The sequence below is a fragment of the Myotis brandtii genome, unplaced genomic scaffold (genome assembly GCF_000412655.1).
Source record: "Myotis brandtii unplaced genomic scaffold, ASM41265v1 scaffold82, whole genome shotgun sequence".
NCBI classification, from domain to species: Eukaryota; Metazoa; Chordata; class Mammalia; order Chiroptera; family Vespertilionidae; genus Myotis; species Myotis brandtii.
The window spans coordinates 8,671,239-8,684,410 of record NW_005371324.1 but is presented as its reverse complement, the minus strand read 5'-3'; the positions used below and the strand labels follow the sequence as shown (position 1 = coordinate 8,684,410).

At 39.7% G+C, this 13,172-nt stretch overlaps 1 protein-coding gene across 2 annotated transcripts in view; it reads left to right on the top strand.

Moving 5' to 3' along the window:
• LIN7A (lin-7 homolog A (C. elegans)) overlaps positions 1–13,172 on the top strand; it is a 139,465-nt gene that overhangs the window by 32,947 nt on the left and 93,346 nt on the right. The window lies entirely within an intron of this gene.

Here is a 13,172-nt window from a genome sequence, read left to right as displayed (position 1 = left end):
GTGAGCAGGCCAGCAGGGGGGCAGTTGGGGGCAAGTACACTGGCAAAAGGGGAAGTTGGGGGTGATCACGCTGGCAGGGGGGACATTTGGAGGCGAGCAGGCCGGCGGCGGGGGGCAGTTGGGAGCAAGCAGGCCAGCAGGCAGAGTGGTTAGGGGCAGAGTGGAGAGGATGCAGGCCAGGCTGAGGGACACCCCTGCCTACCATGAATGAATTTCGTGCACTGGGCCACTAGTATAAATATAATGAGGAAATATAATTCCATACAATTAATTCTATTGGGTAAACAATTTTTAAGTACCTACAGTTGTCATTATTCTGTGTGGGGTACAATGGCATATACAAAAATTAATAGGAGCCCATCTGGCATGGCTCAGTGGTTGAGTGTCAACCTATGAACCAGGAGGGCATGGTTCAATTCCAGGTCAGGCACATGCATGAGTTGTGGGCTCATCATTGATGTTTCTATCTCTTTCTCTCCCCTTCCTTCTTCTCTAAAATCAATAAAAATATGTATTTTTTAAAAATCAATAGGTTTCTCTCCCCTTCCTTCTTCTCTAAAATCAATAAAAAATATGTATTTTTTAAAAATTAATAGAATACAGGTTCTCTAGTATTTAGAAGAAGAAGAAAAAAAAAGGTCAGTAGATTGTTGAATTTCTTTCAGACATGCAAAAACTGATTACATTTTGGCCAGGTCTAATCCCTCATAGACTCATAAAACACAATCAATTTGCATGGATGTCATGAGGCTAGAAATAAGTGAAAATGAAATGAGCTAACTTGAATGTGATTAGGAAGATTGTAGTTGGCTATCATTATATAAAGACATATATGCAAGATTAAATAGAAAAGTGAGGTGAAACTATAGGAGAAAATGAAAGACATCAAACACAATAGAGATAAGAGAAAGCTCAAATAAAAATGAAGGTGGGACTTTTGGTTTCCTGAGGTCTCTGGTAATGGTAGGCAAATCAAGCTTCAATTTTAGCTGTTTGGAAAAATTAAATGATTTTTTTTTAAAGGAAGGCAAAAAAAGAAAAAAATGCTGAATAGAATTCCTGGAAACACTGGGAACACATTACTCATTGCAACCACATAACAGGGATTGTTTAACAAAGAAAGCCATAGCTTAAGCTTTGTCTACCCAAAGGTCTGTTTATTGTGTATGTATCACTTTCAAATGAAATAGCTAGCTTCCTTTTGAGAGAATCTCTTAACTGCCACAGCCTTTCATGTGGAAGCTGAGCCTGGGACAGGATTTTGTTATTCTCTAAATTTATAATTTAAAAATTCTAGTATTGTCAAACTTTTCTGTGATATATGTCAATGTTGTCCCATATCCCACGAAGGAAAGGTCGCTAGGCATTTTGTAAGTATAAACTGGGATAATTTTAACAGCATAATGAGTGAAGTTTTTTTAATTTGAGCACATTTAAATGAGCCATTCCTTAATTGGAGGGTTTACCAGTTAGTCTGCATTTAAGGAACATGGCAAGTTGTTGTCAGATCAAAGCAGAGACGGGTTTCTGATGATAGGGACACTCTGATGGCTATGTCTAATTAGTATCCTGTGAATTGACAGTTTCCTTTCATATCACAGCAATGGAGGTGCAAAGCATTACTAGTATTGGCCATTTATTTTATTTTGTTGGTACACATTCTCTGTTGTACAGCAGTAGATTTTTAAACTGAGTATTCTTTGGCCCAATTTTTAGATATACCAAAAAGCTAGTGATAAGTCAATATTTTACATATACTATTTAAACTATAGCCTTAATAATAGCTTCTATAATACTATGCATGAAATACTGACTTAAGGCTTGATATAGTGTTTATAGCCAGTCTACTTAATTGCTCAAATATGAGTATGTCTTTTAATTAAATTTTACCATTTGCAACACATGGATGGACCTAGAGGGTATTATGGTAAGTGAAATATGTCAGTCAGAGAAAGACAAATACCATGTAATTTCATTTATATATGAAATGTAAAGAATAACATAAACAAACAAAATGAAAATAGACTAATAGATACAGAGAACAGATTGATGGTTGCCAGAAAGGAAGGTGGTTGGGGGACTGGGTGAAAAAGGTAGAGGGAATGAGAAGTACAGATTTGTAGTTACAAAATAGTTATGGAAATATAAAATGCAGCATAGGAAATATAGTCCATAATATTGTAAAAACTATGTATGGTCCCAGGTGGGTATTGAAAATATCAGGGGGAACACTTTATAAAGTACGTGATTGTCTAATCACTATGCTGTACACCTGAAACTAATACAAAATAATATTAAATATAAATTGTAATTGAAAAAATTTTATTTCAAGAGTATGTCTTTTAAAAAAGGACATCTACTCAATCTCCTTATCAAAGAAATTTGGGTAGCATAATTTTCTGTCTACAATTTTACATTTCTGTTGGGTAGCATAATTTTCTGTCTACAATTTTACATTTCCTCTTCAAACATTATCACAAATAGAACAAGAAGTAAGCACTCATAGAATTCATGATCCCAACAACAGTCATGCTGATATTTATAGAACAAGAAGTAAGCACTCATAATAAGAAAGGCTTAGGAGATAAGATAATCTAGATCTTATATCATACTAGAGGCCTGGTGCATGAAATTCTTGCATTCGGGGGAGTCACTCAGCCCCATAGGTAGTGGACCTAAGCCAGCAGTTGGACATCCTTAGAGCTGCAATGGAGGCAGGAGAGGCTCCTGCCACCACCGCTGTGCTCACCAGCCATGAACCAGGCTTCTGATAGGGGGAGCGCACCGACCACCAGGGGGAAGCTCCTGCATTGAGCGTCTTCCCCCTGGTGGTCAGTGCACATCATAGTGGCCGGTTGTTCTGCCATTCAGTCGATTTGCATATTAGCCTTTTATTATATAGGATGCCAGACACTCTATTAAAATCTCATTAAATTACATTCCCATTTAGACCTCATGGTGACTATATAAAGTCAGTGTTGCCACATTTTATTTCCCAGGTCTCTTTGACTTTCAGGTTTACACCCATATTATCCAAATATTTGGTGCGGTGATAAAACATTTTATATAATCCTGTATTGACCCTGAATGAATGGATTTTATATGGACAGGGAGAGAATAACAGGGGAAAGTGCTACCCTCTTATTATTTTTTAAAAATAATTTTGTCTTCAGGGTGATGATTATTCTTGCTACTTATTAAATTTAGCCAAAGAATATATATGTGTAACCCATAGACATGGTCAATAGTGTGGTGATGGCCAGAGGGAAGAGAGGCCAGGGCTGGAGGGGGGGGCAGTTATAGGGGGCAAAATGGGGACATCTATAATAGTGTCAACAATAAATTTGTTGCCATCATTTGAGTATAAGTAAAGCAACAGCCACAATTACTGATGAAACAAGAAGGCATGTGACTGTATTACTAATAAATCCTTTTCTGCTTAAGAAGCATCCTATTGAGGCCTCATCATATAGCTGTGCACCCTCAGGGTGATGGTTCTTCTTCTGACCACCTGTGCCATTCATGCATTGCCCTCCCCACTGCCACCATTCCAGTCTGGCTTCCACCATCATTTGCCAAAGCCAGTGTAATAACCCTCTTCCCAGCTGGTCTCCTGTGTATACCGTTGGTCCCCTTTAATTCATGATCCCAACAACAGTCATGCTGATATTTATAAAATGTGAATCAGATGATGTCATCTCTCTGGTAAAATCTCTTCAATGGCTTTCTTTAGCAAGTGTACTAAACTATAACCTTCTTATGAAATATTTACACAAAACCTGGCCCTGTTTACTTCTCAAACTTTGCCTTCTATCTAGTGGAGTGCTGGGTCTGGTGCCTTCTGGTTTAAAAACTTATTGTCAAATAGTCAGGAATTTTGCAAGCCAGTGATATCATATTGGTAGCTTGAAACAGACCATGGTGGGCATGTTTATGCTACAGAAATCAGCAAATACTACAAATCAGGGCTTTTTTGCTTTTTTATTTATTTAGGAGAGCTGATTGTTAATCAGTTACCAGCATGCCACTGTTGCTGTTGCTCTCTGCCTTACTCACCATGTTCCACTGACCCTGGTTTTGTCTATTCTTCTAACATCTAAGCTTGCTCCTCTCGCTGTGGGGTCTTTGCCCTGTGCCCTGACTATCCTCTTTAGATCATTCTCCTTTGGACTGTCATATGACTCTGGCTCCTTTTCAACATTTAAGTCTAAGTCCAAACGTTACCTTCTCAAGAGGCTACCCATGACTACTTAATCAAAGGACCGCCATTTGTGAATAGTTTCTTTATAACATAAACTTTATCACGATGTTCCACTGACCCTGGTTTTGTCTATTCTTCTAACATCTAAGCTTGCTCCTCTCGCTGTGGGGTCTTTGCCCTGTGCCCTGACTATCCTCTTTGGATCATTCTCCTTTGGACTGTCATATGACTGTGGCTCCTTTTCAACATTCAAGTCTAAGTCCAAATGTTACCTTCTCAAGAGGCTTCCCATGACTACGTAATCAAAGGACCACCATTTGCGACTAGTTATCACAGCTGCCTAAAGTAGTGCCTTTAAAGTCATGTGCTCTTGTGTCAGCTTGTTTTTGGTTGCAAGCCACAGAAAATCAAATAGTAAAGCATGTATTTGTCACATAGATAAGAATCATGGGGTTGCATAGTTCAAGGCTAGTATAAAGTAACAGCTCAGTGATTACATTAAGGGCCTTCCTTCTTCCTGCTCCACCTTTCTTAGCATGTAATCATCATTGTCATAATCACAAAATGGCTCTTTCACCTCTGGGCACTTTAAGATGTCGTAGCTGGCAAGAGAATAGGAAAACAGGAAAGGTGCAAAGATCTAAATGCTGAAGGCATAGACCAGCAGTTTGTCCATTTAAAAAGCTTTCCTGGAAGGAGAATATTCAGGTGAATATCTGAAATTATATAATTTTATTAACTAATGTCACCCCAATAAGTTCAATGAAAAAAGAAAAGAAAAAGCTTTCCTGGAAGCCATACCCAATGACACTTTACACTTGTAACAACTTGGCCAAATTGCAAAGGAGTCTAGAAAGAGAAGTACATTTGCTTTCTAGCTTTTGCAGTAGAAGAAAGCAAAGAATACTATGGTTTTCTCTGGCTTTGGGTCAAATAATTTATATTGTATCTAATAATATTTTTATGAAATTAGTGAACAATATGCTTTAAGTGGCCAGCTCCATCTTCATCCAAATTCCAGATTTGGATGAGTCATGGATTCAATTTGGCAGTCTAAATGCCAACCAAGTTAATTAAAATTTATCATTAAGGAAAGAGTTGATAATTGGACTATTCCTGATATCTGGAAGCTCATCTCATTTAAGTTGCAATATTTTATTGTTGTTTCTAGTTACAGTGTTCAACCTGTTTTAAAGAAAAATTTTTCAAAATACATTACCTTACCATCCTAGGCAATTGATGATGATTGATGATTTTTCAATGTGATAACAAAAGATGTTGAAGAGTTACCTTTGGGGGCTTTGGGCACTATTATGACTGTTTTCCCCAGCTTACAATGATCATGATGCTATATTTAAAAAGTAAATTTGCCATACCTGTATTGTTTTATCTTTCATCTGTTTTCTGGGACAGAATAGATAAATAAATGAAAACATGGGCATTGGAGTCAAACACATCTGGTTTTGAGTGCTGGCCCTACTATTTACTAGATGTATAGCCTTAGGGCAGATAATTCATCTTTCTGAGCCTTAGTTGTAGTTATTTTTTATTTTTACTTTATAAAATGGCAACAGTAGAAATCCTTTCATACACTTGTGAGAACTTAATAAGATGATCTAAATAAGGCAAGTGAGTACTGAATAGATGATGGCCATCGACTTCCTTTGTTCTGGGTCACATAATGAACTGTCAGTGCCCTGTGACGTGCATTTGTGAGCCACTTCCAGCATCAGGACCACCTGAGATGACTAGTAAAAGCAGGTTTCAAGCTCCATGCTCAGCTTCTTCTGCTTCTTTTTTCAAAATTTTCAGCCAAGGATGTGTTTATTGATTTTAGAGTGAGAGGGAGGGAGGGAGGGAGGGAGGGAAGGAGAGAGAGAGAGAGAGAGAGAGATTTTGATGTGAGAGATAAACATGGATTGGTTGCCTCTCATACATGCCCCAACCAGAGGACTGAACCCGCAACCTAGGCTTGTGCCCTGACCTGGAATGGAACCTGCAGGCTTTTGTTGCATGCAACCACTTTCAACCAACTGGGCCACACCAGGCAGGGCTGCTGCTTCTTCTTTTTTTTAAATTTCAATTTTCAGTAAATGGTCCCAAGTTAAATTTTTATGTTGACTAAAATTTGAGAATCGCTATTTCCAGCCTTCAAGCAAGGATTTGTTGGTCAGATTCACTTAATCTCTGTGTATAACCTTGGAGAACAGATGCTGGGAATGATTTGAAGGATATGGATTCCTGAGCCACATCTCATATACAGCCCAGATTCTAGAGCCATAATGCCAAAATTCAAATCCTAGCTGTACAACTTACCAGCTCTTTCCTTGGAGAAGTCATTTTAACTCTATGGGTCTCATTTTCCTTTTATATAAAATGGGGATAATAATAGTACCTACTTCATAGTGCTGTTAAGAGAAGGAACATGTTTAGATCAATGGCCCAGTAAACACTACATGTGACAGCAATTAGGATTATGAGTAGCATTGCTGCTAGTATCCCCGGGGTGTGCTTTGAGAGTCCATATCAGTGCTTCTCAAGAGAGCAACACTTTATGAACACTGGGAGCTCTGAAAATTCTAATGTCCAGGCCATAGCTCAGGACGATGAAATCAGAAATATAGGTGGGAAGGATCTAGGTATTGGTTTTTCATTTGTATTTTCCCAGTGCTCCCAGGTTATTCCAGTGGATAGACAAAGCTGAGAACTGTTCCTCCATATCATGTGAGAGCTCCCCAGGTGGTTCCGATGACCAGGGAGTACCAACTGAGAGGGGTGTGCAGCTCTCCCTTGTTTTCCTGCACTTCAGTTTTGCACATAAAGAAACTGGCATTTTTACAAATTGAAGACAAGGACTTCCATCAACAAAAAGATTATGACTCACTTTGTTGTGATACTTGCTTTATTGCAGGGGTTCTGGAACCTAACCCGCAATATCTCAGAGGTATGCCTGTACCAGTAAATGGAATAGGGGTTAATCATTATTGAGGGAAGAAGGATTAAGAGCTCAGCCTCTGACCAACAGCCTGCAGAGCACAGAGCTATTATAAAAGTACTGAATGTTGAAGGGAAAGGCTGCTAAAAGAAAAACTGTGATTGGTATAAAAATAAAAGGCACATGGTTTAGAATCACTTAGATTCAGATGCCAAACCCAGATCTCCTACTTATTAACGAGATACTTAAATTGTCTATAAGCCTCAATTTTTTTCATTGCATAACGTGGGTTTTAAGGATAAAATGGTTAGAAGATGTAAAGCTTTTAGCATACAATGACCCTTGCTTCATAGACATTAAATAAAAGTGTATTGTTGTTGTTGCTTTTAGAATTGAGGATTAATGGAATGCAGAGTGTAAGAGAGGAGTCAAGGGTAATAGCCAAGTATTTTCCTTAAATAATGGGATAAATGGTAGAGGTATGAACCCGAGAATTGGCAGACAAGCGGAGTTTGGTTTCTGAGAACTTCATGCTCTGTTGTGTTTGTAAATCAGTCTCCCCAGTCCTTATCTAAGATTTCTTTTAATCTGAGCTGTACTAGCAAACCCAGACTTACATGTCAGTAACCAGATTTGATAGTTTCATAAAATAAGTGTAAGGAAGTTCTGAATAAGAACCTTAAGGGAACTCACAAATAAACTCCACGCACTTTATTGCAGTCATTTAAGAACAAGTACTTTGCTGATTCAAAGGCTTCTTTTGCTGCCTCCCAGGTCCAGGCCTTGCAGATTTCTGGCACTTGTACAGACCTAAAGGGAATCAGAACTCCATTGAAAACTGCCTTCTCACACCCAGTTTGTCACTCACCACCTCTTTGTTTGCAGCACCAGCCAGGTCTGGGCTGGAGGGACCTAAAAATCACTTTTGGTTTTCAGACTTCTTTTGGCCTTTTAGCAACTGCTGTCTATCCCATAACCCTTGGGTGGGTACGAGCAAGTTGGTTCAGGTCCAAGTGAGCATTGCTCCTCAGTTCTGTGCCTCTGATCAGATGGGCAGAGAGGAAAGCAGTTCAAGTCCATTGCCTGTGCACCCAGGAAAGAGATTCTTGTCTCCCTTCTTGCAGGCACCCTCAATGGCTACAATGGCTTCTGGTGGAACACTTCTCATTTAGTTGATAGAAGGGAAGCAAAAGACCTAGTACAATGTCCAAGTTAATGACTTAGCAATTCCCCATGAATTTTCTTTCATCTCACAATTATGTGTTTATAAGGACTGGAAAAGGCCTATGGTATAATGTCACAGGGCTGGCCCAGCTTTTAATAAGTCTTAATGGGGTGTGTCTGGTTTCCTTGATGGCTCTTTTTGAGCGATATTTCTCAACTTTGGATGGTCATAGGAATCATCTGGAAGCTATAAAAAAATAACTGATGACTAGATCCCACTGTTAGAAATTTTTATTTAATTGGTCTGGAGGAGCAGGCTGGTTTAAGAATTCCACAAGTGATTCGAATGAGCAGCCTTTGCTAAGGAATACTGGTTTTGAATGTGGACGGTAACTAGCACTAGTTAATTTTATTCACGGGCTTTTCATTATTCTCCTGGAAGAATCCCATTCAGTATCCTGTAGCGTAGGGCATTAAAGAATAACAGAAAATGCAAGAAGGGTTCCTGTAATGCTGGGGCTGAGAGATCATTTCGTTTACGTTCTCTACTAATGGGGTCTGTGAACCAACAACTTCAGAATCACCAAGCATCTGTTTAGAAGGCAAAATGTTGAGCCTTATCCTCACACCTCCTGAATCAATCTCTCTAAAGTGGAGCTGAGGCATCAGGAACCTACATTTTAATAAGTTCACCTAAATTATTCTTGGGCACATTCATGATTTAGAGCCATTAATCTGTACCAGAGCTTCTCAACCCCAGCTGCGCATTAGAATCACATCAAGGCTATAAAAATAGCCATGCCAACTAGCCAGGGGTTCTCAACCTTGGCTGAACTTTAGCATCACCTGGAGGTCTTTTAAAAGCCTCATGCCCAGACTCCACCCTGTGCCAATCACATCAGACCCTACGGGGGTGGGACCCAAGGGATCTATGGTTTTTACTGCTTCTCAGGTGATGCCAATATATCTACAGCCAGGGTGAGAACACACTGTTCTGAATATTCTGTTTCAGTTTGTTTGGGGTGGGTCGTAGGCATTAATCATTTTTAAATGCACTCCAGATCATTTTAGTGTGCAGCCAAGGTTAAAAACTGATGACTATCAGGTTTTGAACTTTTCTGAACTTCCCCAAGTGTACTTATTCAATACCCTTTAGCCTACAGATTCAGGGTTTCCCCACACTAGATCCAAGCCAGTTTAGACCAAGGCTGGTAGGTATGGTCTCATGAGAATTTATATGACTACACATAAATCTCTAATCCAGCGGTTCTCAACCTGTGGGTCGCGACACCTTTGGCGGTGGAACGACCCTTTCACAGGGGTCGCCTAAGACCATGCTGCATATCAGATATTTACATTACGATTCATAACAGTAGCAACATTACAGTTATGAAGTAGCAACGAAAATAATTTTATGGTTGGGTCACAACATGAGGAACTGTATTTAAAGGGCCAGAAGGTTGAGAACCACTGCTCTAATCCTTGCCTTTCTGAACCAGTCTCACTCATTAATTTATCATTCATTCACCAAATGTGTACCAAACACCTAATACTTTTAAGTAATCTGCACTAAACTATGGATACAATGACAAATATAATATTGTTCCTGATACCTCAAAAGGCTTATAGATTTGCACGGGTATCTCTCTCTTTTTTTTTTTTTTGCAAACAGGTATTGCAGAGAGAATTATTACAATGGGTGAATGAACAAAGACCTGTAGGAATACAGATATGGTAGCAACTAAATCTGCCTTGGAAAAACAGGGAAGACATGCCTAAGGAGATGCTATTTAAGCCAAGTCTTCCCAACACGACCTAAAGCACCCTCATGATGTGATTTCTCTCTACCTCATCTCTTGCTACTCTTGCCCTGGTTTCAATTTCAGCCATACTGAACTCCTCTCAGTTCTTTGAATGCCCACACTCTCTTGACAAGACTTCAATTTGCATTTATTTTCCTGGAACATTCTTCCCTTTTTCCCCACCTGCATCTCCTACCTAAACTCTGCTTAGCTGCTGTTACTGCCACAAAGAGGTCTGATCTCATGGTTGATGATAAATGTCTTTATCATCATGGACATGATATATGTCCATGCACTAACTTGCAGCAATTATTTTATAGCACACACTCTCTTTATTGCATGTCTGTGACCTCTCAAATCTGTAATTTCCATGAAAGCAAGAGCAATTGGCTGACTCCTTTACCATTGTGTGTCCTTCACACAGCACAGTTCCTAACACTCCTAGATGAATGAATAAATTGCATTCCAAGAACAGGGGCTGATATGTACAGAGCCATAGAGGCGTGGGATTCTGTGGCATATCCCAGAATAACAAAACTTTTGGGTGGCCAATGTATAAGATGGGCAGGAGGAGGATTCTAGAGGTGAGTCAGAAGAGGCAGTTGTTAAGGGTCTTGTGTGCAACCCTAAGTGGTCTGAACTTCATCCTGGAGGCAGTGGGAAGCCAGAGAAGGTTTTATACGGGGGAGTAGAATAATGAGGTTTATCATCCAGAACAATCATTCTGGAAGCAGTGTGGAGGACGGACTGAAAAAGAAAAGATTGATTTAAAGAACAGTTAGGAGATGTTTTAGTACTATGGGTAAAAAATAATAAAGGCTTCCCTGAAGTGATGAATCAAAGGGGCTCTGTTCAAAAAGCATTTTTGAGATAAAATCTATAGCACTTACTAACTGCTTGTGGGGGTGAATGTGAGAGAGGATGCCATGGCCTAGCTTGGAAGACAGGCTGGGTGTGGAAATATGGAGTATAGGCAGAGAAGAGCTAGTTTCAGGATTTTTTTTTTAAAAAAAGCTCATTTTTAAACATGTTGATAGTTTCATATATCTGAGGACATATAGGTGTAGAGACTTTTGTGCAATTAGAAATGCATAAAATTCTTAGCTTGGTACCTTATTGATTGTGGATGTGGCTGGTATTGTCCAATTGACTATGTTGACTTTCAGCTTATGTACAAACAGACAAACTTTTGAAAAGGCAGTGTCACATTGATTTCATGATTTGTGCTTCTTTGGGGCACCATTGGCAATCCATTTGGCAATATGTCAAGGGAAAAATCTTCATTTAAATCACTTATTGGTTACATTCTTTGGTTAGATGCGGGGGTTCTTGTTCCAGCATTAAGAAGGGTTTTAGCAATCTGGAAAAGGGGCTGTGTGTAACTTAAGTAAGAGTCCAGAGACGAAATATAATTTTGAAAGGCATTTGGGGGTCAGAGGAGCCTAGCTAAAAGGAGCTAAGATCTCCTGGTCTCAGGACCCCATGCTTTTTATTAACACAAATTGTCCTGAGGTGAGGCAGCCATATACACTTCAAAGGGTAGGGTTTTGTATACACAGTCCATTGTCAGAATGGGGAGAATTAGCCTACGGCTGTTCAGGTGTTTGGCCAGTAGGAGGCAATAACATGTAGATTAAGATGCCCTGAGCTGTCTGGCAGCAAACAATCAATTTAATGCATTCTTTTCAGGTTTGGGGAAATGCCCTTGCCACTCCAGATGATTCAGCCCTGCTGAACATGCTGGAATTGGCTTCCAGCAGTTAGATACATACACCTATGAAAATCCCACCTGGATTCTGAGGTGATAACGATTTTATTTTAGGTAGCTATGCAGTAATAATTCTTCCTCATTTGATAGTGAGTTCAGAAAGGAAGTGTCTTATTGTTCTTGTTAAACTTAGTACCACATCTAATAGGAACACAAATAAATTAGTGGCTGGCTGACTGGCTGAATTTATAATCTGACGGCAAGGGATAGGGAATACTTTCTAAAACTAAACATTTGCAAGGGATATGGAATACTTTCTAAAACTAAACATTTAGGGAATTTGAAAACCTCTATTCTTGTGTGTGTGTGTGTGTGTGTGTGTGTGTGTGAGTGAATCCTCACCTGAGGATATTTTTCCCATAGAGAGAGTGGAAGGGAGGGAGAAGGAGAAAGAAAGAGAGAGGCACAGAGAGACAGAGAGAGACCAGGGATCCAAACTGCAACCCGGGTTCGCGCCCTTGACTGGGAATTGAACTCATGACCCTTTGTTCTGAGGGCTGAGGCTCTAACCACTTAGCAGCCAGCTGGGGAGAAAACCTCTATTCTGTACGTAAACACCTAAGTGACTTTTCAGTGAGTTATTGACTAAATACAGCAACAGAAGTAGAAGAGATCACGATAAGCATTACTAAAATGGCCTTTCATCAAATCATTTTCTCTTGGCAATGCAAAACCAACCTGGGAATTTTAAAGCTATGGCCATAAAATGCTATGTTTCTTGATACAGTAAACTATGATATTGTTCAGTGAAGGAGAAGCATTTAAATTAATTGTTATTAAAAACTCTTTTGCTTGGTACTGTCCTAAAAGCTGGTAGTGGGTACATGATCAGATTTTTATTTTAGGAAGATCACTTTCTGAACCATAAGAGGCTGGAGGAGAAAAAATGATTCCAGTTGGACAGAAGACAGATGATGGTGAGGGCCTGGAATAGTGCAATGGCAGTTAAATGGAGAGAGGCCATTAACTAATTCATTCATTATCAAATATTTATTCACTGAATTGTACCAGACTCTGGGGATGCAGTGATGACCAAACCAGATAAATTCCTACCCTCTAGAAGTTTAGAGACAAGTTTAAGAGATGTACATTAATCAAATCACCTATATACTAGTATATAAAAAGCCAGCGGCCAGAACACCACAAAGACTGGAATGACCAGTTGCTATGACCCACTGTGGCCAGTGAACCAGCTTGATTGGGGAGTGCAGGGGGTTGGGGAAGGGGGAAGGCCAGCTAGCCAACCACCTGCCACCCTTCCCCCCAGCTGTCCCCACTCCCGATCAGCCCCCACCACCCTGA